We start from the raw sequence: 7,914 nt of genomic DNA on the forward strand, positions 1-7,914 counted from the left end.
AATTCCTTTATCCCCCTAACTGGCGTTCCACCCTCAGGGCTCCCCAGCATCTTGGGTGATGGGTCTGCCTTCTAGAAAGCTCCAGACATTCCCTTAACTCAAACTTCTCCTCCCCTCTTTCTACTCTCACACCCAGAAACTCCTATTTTAACCTTGGTCTTCTATGCCGCTCCAGTCTTTCCTTCCTCTCATCTCCCTTGCTCTGCCCTCTTCCCCCACGTACCTTCCTCCATCCCTAATTTGTAGTTAGTTCTAAAACTTAGAGCCCTCAGTGAAAACAGGCAAAGAAGATGTTCTTCAAGACTTCTGCTTGCCTCCTTGGTTTATCCTTGACTTCTCCTGTTCCTACAAGATGATGCTCCAGGCCATGCAGCCAAGAGCGCTACTCCTCTGATCTTTGGGAGGTTAGGGAGAGAACTGGCCTGTCAGAGACATCACGGTTGGAAGGTTGGCTTTGGTTCCTACAGCTGGCAAGTCCCCTGAAGCTCCTGCCCAGCCTGCCATGAACCCAAAGGCTCCTGCTCTGGCCAAAGATTCATATCCTTGATGGCTCTCGGCCACTGTGCCACCTTGCTTACGCCCATCCTGCTTGTGTGTGTCACAGATTCCCCCTTTGTCTCAAAAGATGGGAGAGCCTCATGACTCTCCAAGCATGGAGAAAGATCCATTCCAACCACCCTGCCGCCAAATGATGCATTTTTCTTCAGAGATACTTTGTCTGCCACCAGCCTTCCATCCTCAGATTCCATCCACAGGCAACCGGGGACTTGACCCAAGGTCATCTGAAGGGGCTGCTGGTGACCTGGACTCTAGGCAGCACTTAACTCTGAGAAGGGTTTGACATGTTACCTCCCACAGACATTCCTCCACCATCCTCCCCAAACCTGGGAAATTTTGCTCTGGAGTATTTTCAAAGGAGCTTGTTGTGTTCTAATGAAGTATTTTTCAGGGTTCAAATGTTATTTTTTATAAATGCAGCATTTTAATGACAGATGCAATAGGAAAGATATGTCTTCCTGGGCTCTATATTTAATTTCAGAAGGCAGCATACTACAGGAGGAAAAAGCACAGGGCTGAGGCTCTTGGAGGCATGGCTTTGGCCCTGGCTTTGTCTCCATCTTGCCGCATGACCAAGGACGAGTTACGGTCTCTCTCAGTGCCTCAGTTTCCCATCTGTAAAACGAGGGGCTTTGAGTAGATGAGCTCTGAAGCTTCATCCAGCTCTTACATTCTAGGGCCTTCATTCCCCATTGGCACCCTCTTCTTTTCTTCGCATTCCTCCCCACCTCAACCGAGCTGCACACATCCCATTACGCCTGCCCCATGGTGACATCTTCAGATGCCCTAGGCAGCCACCAGACTCCTCACTAAAGCCTGAGGTGGGCTCCATAGTCTCTCGGCCACCCAGGGATGCTCTCATCTGCAGGTGGAAGGGCCTACCCATTCAATAGATTACCAACAGTGTTCATGAACGCCCTCTCATATAGACACGTCTAAATCATCCTGGGTGTCTGTGTCGTTGGGGAATTCTGAATTGGAAGTGTTCATTTGGATGTGGTCCTTGAAGCTGGAGGGAGGCGGTTCTGATTTCAGAGAGAGGACACGCTGGAGGAGAAGGGTCCAGAGGATAGCCCACAGGGGTGTAAAGTTTGTATTTGAGGACAGCTTGCAAATGCATGTCAAGCCATAGAGGAGAATACACGGCAAAAGCTTTGTGCTGAAATGGATGTTACTCTATCTCCCTCCAGAATCTGTGTCCTGAAGACCGAGTCTGGACACCAGGCTCCATTCCAACTGGAGGAGAGGGGGAGGCGTCAACCCCTGGGCTACTAGGAGGTGGGCACTCACCCCAGGCTAGTACCTTTCTAGTCCCTCCTCATGACACTACCGTCCTCCTGGTGAAGGCTTGAGAAGCGAGAACTGAGAGTACAAGTCCGCACCATCAGACCCATCTTGTAAATCGGCCAAACACATCAACTTCCCATCAGGGAGAGAAACGACGTTGTAGGTTTCCTTAAAACCCTCCCTCCAGAGGGAGAGGAAGACCCCTGCTCCACCTTGCCGCCCACTCCTTCTGCACCCCTGCAGTGCCACTCCATGGGAGGACTCATTCATTCGCTTCGTAGTAGCAAATAGTCCTCTAGTTCTGTAACTCAACTAGACATTTTGTAGTAAAGAATTCTTGAAATTCTCGAATAAAAAGCAATTCTTACTGTAATATTTTTAGTTTGGGGACACAATTTCCTAAGGGGGGGGATTAATGAACATTTATACGCATTAGCCCAATTTACGGATTCCGTGTTTATTATATGGTAGTACTGATGAAAAGTACCTTTCTATCTGTACCTTTGCACAGTTTCTCCGTTCCTCATAAGGAAGCTTCATGATGAGCAGGGCTCTTGCACCTGCTGTTTCTGTACAGATCTCATCGTTCCACTTACTTGTCAAAGCACATTCTATATGTACTGTAAACAGGTATCACTTTAGTAAGATTTAGTCTTAAGGATTTTTCCACTTTTGTCAGTAACAGATATTTATGGATTAAAAAAAATAAAGCCGTTTCAACATAACCTGTGTCTCTTAAAGTAGCCACATGCTTACTTTTGTGAACATCGAGCCAAAAGGAAGGAATGTAGGCCATTGGAGATGGGGGTAGAAACAGGGATTGGCTGCATATGAAGGAGCTGTATTAAGGTGATGTCCACAACTGTATAAATGTACTAAAAATCATCAAACTCTACATTTACAATGGGTGAATTGTATGATATTCAAATTGGACCTTAATAATGCTTTCTTTTAAAAATATTTTTTACTGGGCGCCTGGGTGGCTCAGTTGGTTAAGCGACTGCCTTCGGCTCAGGTCATGATCCCGGAGTCCCGGGATTGAGTCCCGCATCGGGCTCCCTGCTCAGTGGGGAGTCTGCTTCTCCCTCTCCCGCTCCCCCCTCTTGTGCCCTCTCTCTCTCTCTCATTCTCTCTCTCAAATAAATAAATAAAATCTTTAAAATATATTTTTTATTTATTTACTTGAGAGAGAGAGCAAGAGAACACGAGCAGGGGGAGCAACAGAGGGAGAGGGAGAAGCAGACTCCCCGCTGAGCAGGGAGCCCAACATGGGACTCGATCCCAGGACCCCGGGATCATGACCTGAGCCGAAGGCAGATGCTTAACTGCCTGAGTCACCCAGGTGCCCTCCAGTTAATTCTTGTAGTTAACGTAGGTGGTTAGAGTACTGGTGGTTAAATATCCATGCCATTAACCGGACAATCAAGTTGCACCATGAAAATTGATTTAGATTTCGAATCTTACTCAAGACCCTCTTTCTCTAGACTCGTCTGTTTGTATTATTTTGTTTGGCACATATTCGCTGTGGCTGCTAAGGTCAACTGTTGTTCTCAGTTTCTGAATTTCCACCATAACCTAGATACTGGTGGGCTCAGGTTCAGCAAACAAAGGGTTACCAAACAGGGCATGGTCTTTGGCCAACTTCAGCACCTCCGTAGTTCCCAGAATCTACAGTGAGTCATAGTCTCTTACCAACTGCCTGACTCCTTTGCAATTAAAACCTATCTCATTGGATGTGTGAAGCTTATATTTAAAAATCCTGCTATTATCTCCTGCCAATGGCTTTCCTCACTTAAAACAAAGTTACAAGCCTGTTTGCTCTTCTAATACTTAATAACACATAACCATTCTGAGATGTCTTTTGCTCACTATAACAATCATTAATTACTACAGTGTATTGGTCCTAAGTCACCATGTCTCTATGATGACCATAGCAAATACACAAACACACGTATAGGAAACCTTCACTAACCTATACTGATTATCGAAAGGAAACCCAAGCAAAAACAAAATTCTGAGTTGGAGATTTTTTTGTTTAGAGAAGTGTAATTTAATTACAATGCTTCACATCCTTATAATGACTAAATTCAACTAACATCATGCTCCCTAATAGAACAATCTCAGGAGGGTTTTTTTTTTTTTTTTTTTGAACAGGTAAGAATAAGGTGTAATTAATAGAAAAATGGTCAAGAGGTATGGATCAGAGTTCTGAATATGCCTTAAATGGTATTTCTGAAATACTTGAAAAAATTCTTCTCTTAAATAGATTAAATATCCCTCTTTAAATATCATTAACTCTGATAATTTCTTCAATGGTTTCTCTTTGGTTCTCAAAGGTAAACCTCAACTTAAACAATCCCGGCTGTCATTAATTTCAAATTGGTGAGATCTGAATAAATAAGGTCTTACTATGCCATCATCAACAAGCCAAAGCTGGAGAGGACTCATGTTGGAATCCCTGGAACTCCAGGAGTCTCAGCTTCTCACCTCTAATGTCACTTTGGATACTGATCCCCTCTCTGGTTGAGCATGAGAAGGAAGCATGAAACCCCTAGGAAGGAGAAAGAAAGGTTTTCCTTCAAGATTCTAAGAAGAAAATTAAGGACACGCACTGGGCTGCAGTGTGTCAGGAGTGGACAAATCAGAAAGACCAGAGGTTGGGAATGAGTGATTGAAAGTTCCAGAAGGAGGATCTGTAACTTGTTGTTACTCAGAGATAGTAGGAGAGACCTCTATCTGCAGTGTCACCTTCCACCCTGGCAGGAGAGAAAGAGAACTGGGGAGGGTCTGGTAGGGACAAGTAAATGTCAGCCCAGACGGGACACCTATCACTTCTGCTCAGATCTTCTTGGTCAGATCTGGTGACACAGTCCCACCATGCTGCCAGGGAGCTAGGAAGTGTGGTCTGATGATGTTTTAGGCAGATGGGGAGCAGGAAACATCTAGTGAGTGGCATCGATGACCCCCCCTAGTTTCCACGTGCCAAGAGCTAAAGACTGGGAAGTTACAGAGCCAAATGCCCCCTTCTCTATCACTGTAGCAAAACCATCAAAAACTTCTCATTTTTAAAACTGTTCTGTGGCTATTTTCTGTGAAGCCAATGGTATGTCCATTTCCATTTCCAATTGGTTGGGAGACATAGTTCAGTCAGGAGTTATTTGGTTATAAGAAATAAAAACGCACTTAAATCAGTCGAGCCAAAAAAATGAAAATGCTATTATTATTAATTAGTATTACTATTATAGGAAAGCATCTTATAGGATCTAAGCATCGAAGGCCCGAATGTATAACCAGGCCTCTCCAAAGCTAAGAAGTTGAAGGTCATCCAAAAACATGCTAGTACCCCTTCCCTAGCTGGCATGGACTCTCATTTCCTTCTCTCTGCAAATAGACTCTCTATTCCTTCTGTAGGTGGTTCCTTTCACACATGGTCACACCTGACTGAAATGACATCCTCGGCAGTTAAGTCTGTCCAATCTCCCAAGCCCAACCCCCATGGCTAGCAGACACAACCTCTTTGTGCCCCAGTTCCAAAATACCTGGGCAAAAACCTGAAAGTCTATGATGACTCCCCTTGTGTATCAGTCATCTATGGTTGTGTGACAAAACATCCCAAATTTAATAGCATCAACAACAGCAATCATTTATTGTTGTAATCTCTCATGATGCTGAGGATGGACTAGGCTCAGCCAGACAGTCCTGGCTCAGGGTCCCTTCTGTGATCGCAGTCCAATGGCGGCTGGGCTGGAGCCAATCTTCAAGGCTTCCTTATTCACATATCCAGCTATTAATGCTGGTTCTTGGTTGGGACCCCAACAGGGGCTATCCACTGGAACAGTTACACATGTCCTCGTCACGTGGCCTGGGCTTCCTCATCACATGGTGCCTGGGTTCTAAGAGCAAGTATCTTGAGATAGGAGAAAGAGAGGGAGTGCGCAAAAGGGAAATATTGAGAGAGTGAGCCAGGTGAACGCTGTATGCGATGTAATCTCAGAAATCACATAGTGCATTCTCCAGGTCGGACAGTCACGATGTTCTGTCCAGGTTCAAGGGGAGGGGACACAGGCTCTACCATCTAAAGGGAGCATAGCAAGCTTAGATCGTAGGAAAAGCATGTTGATGGAAGATACTGCTAATTGAAAATGCAATCTGTCACACTTTGGGCCAAATATCTATCCCTGGTTCCATAGTCATGGTCAGGGAAACTTGGATCACGTAATCTAAAATGGCTGCAATCATCCACCCCTGGAGTTGCAGGCAGTTTCCGGAAGATGAAATGTTGGATGAGCCTAGACATCGAGCAGCCTCTTTACGGTGGGACATCCCTGCAGTGTTGAGAAAGCATCCCACAAACAGAGCATCTACATTTTAGCTCCACCCTCGGGGCTCTGGAGAAGACAGTGAACAGGACACACTAACAGTGGATTCTGTGAAATCGCATTAAAGTATTTCCCCACAGCAGGGTGATGATTTTAAACTGTGGTGGGTTCCCGCCTTTCCTTTTACCCTTTTCCTTTTACCTTCCCCATCAGATCATACATCAACAATAACCCTCCATCTACTCTGCCCCCAGGAGAAAGGTAGAGAGACCAGAGAAAGATATCTTTGTTCAATCTTGACTTTCAAAATTGACTTTTGTCAAGCTCACAGTAGCAAAAAAGTCTTGTGTAATTGCAAGAGCAACATAGTGGAAAGAAAGTGTTTTTGTGGATATTGCAAGCTGACCTCTGAGTATCAATGATCCAAGCTTGATTAGGAACCACAGAATAGACTATACATGGAGGAATACTTCCTTACTATGCGGGACAGAGAGAAATACCTTCCTGCATGGGAGCAGAAACTCAGGGAGAACCAGAGAAGTGAGAATCGGGGAGCAGGAGGGTTTCTGCCCAGCTTCCTGCCTGGAACCCCAAGAGGAACATTTTTGATGAATGTTCTATGCCAACATATGTCTGGTCTGGTAGCATGGAAATGGTAGCAAGATAGGTCTACACAGAGTGAGCCCTTCTCCCACCTTGAACCCCAGGCCCCCAGCCCCTAAGTGATCCCCAGAAGACAATATGTGCCCTGGGTAGGAATTTGGAAGTTATCTCTGATGATTAGGTATCTCAGGGCTCACAACAGCAGATGGCCGCCATTACAGAGAAATGAAGTCAAGCAAAATCCTCATATCTAAGTTATGGCTATAAATTTTAAAGCAGGTACTTGAGATCCAGCATCTTTCAAGACACGTCTCAAGCCTTTAGTCTCAGGACCTTTTTACACTTTTAAAAATTATTGAGGACCCCAGAGAGATTTGCTTGGGTGGGAGACATATCTAGATACATTTTTTTTATATTAGAAATTTAAATGGAGACCATTTAAAATTTTATCTATTTTTTTAAGATTATATTTATTTATTTGAGAGACAGAGAACACAAGCAGGGGGAGAGGCAGATAGAGAAGTAGGCTCTCCACTGAGCAGGGAGCCCGATGTGGGGCTCTATCCCAGGACCCCGGGATCATGACCTGAACCAAAGGCAGACGCTTAACCAACTGAGCCACCCAGGTACCCCTAAAAATTTATCTATTAAGTCATTTAATAAACAAACAACCCATGATGTGTCCAGAAATAACATATTTTTATCAGAAATAACTGTATTTTCAAAACAATAGTAAGAAGAGTGGAATTGTTTTCCTTTTTTTTTTTTTTTTTGCTAATTTCTTTAACATCAGCAAGGTCACTAGATTTTTTTTTTTTTTTTAAAGATTTTATTTATTTATTTGACAGAGAGAGAGCACAAGTAGGCAGAGTGACAGGCAGATGGAGAGGGAGAAACAGGCTCTCTGCTGAGCAGGGAGCCAGATGTGGGGCTCGATCCCAAGACCCCAGGATCATGACTTGAGCCGAAAGCAGCCGCTTAACGGACTGAGCCACCCAGGCGCCCCAGCAAGGTCACTAGATCTTGATGCTTGCTTCAGCAGTTAGTCTGTTGCCATATCACACCGTGTATACCTCCCTGGCCCAGAGGCAGCCTCAGAGACAGGGAAGGAGAAAGAGAAGCACCAAAAAAGGAAACGGGGACAACC

Source organism: Phoca vitulina, unplaced genomic scaffold (assembly GCF_004348235.1).
Source record: "Phoca vitulina isolate PV1807 unplaced genomic scaffold, GSC_HSeal_1.0 scaffold47, whole genome shotgun sequence".
Lineage (NCBI taxonomy): Eukaryota > Metazoa > Chordata > Mammalia > Carnivora > Phocidae > Phoca > Phoca vitulina.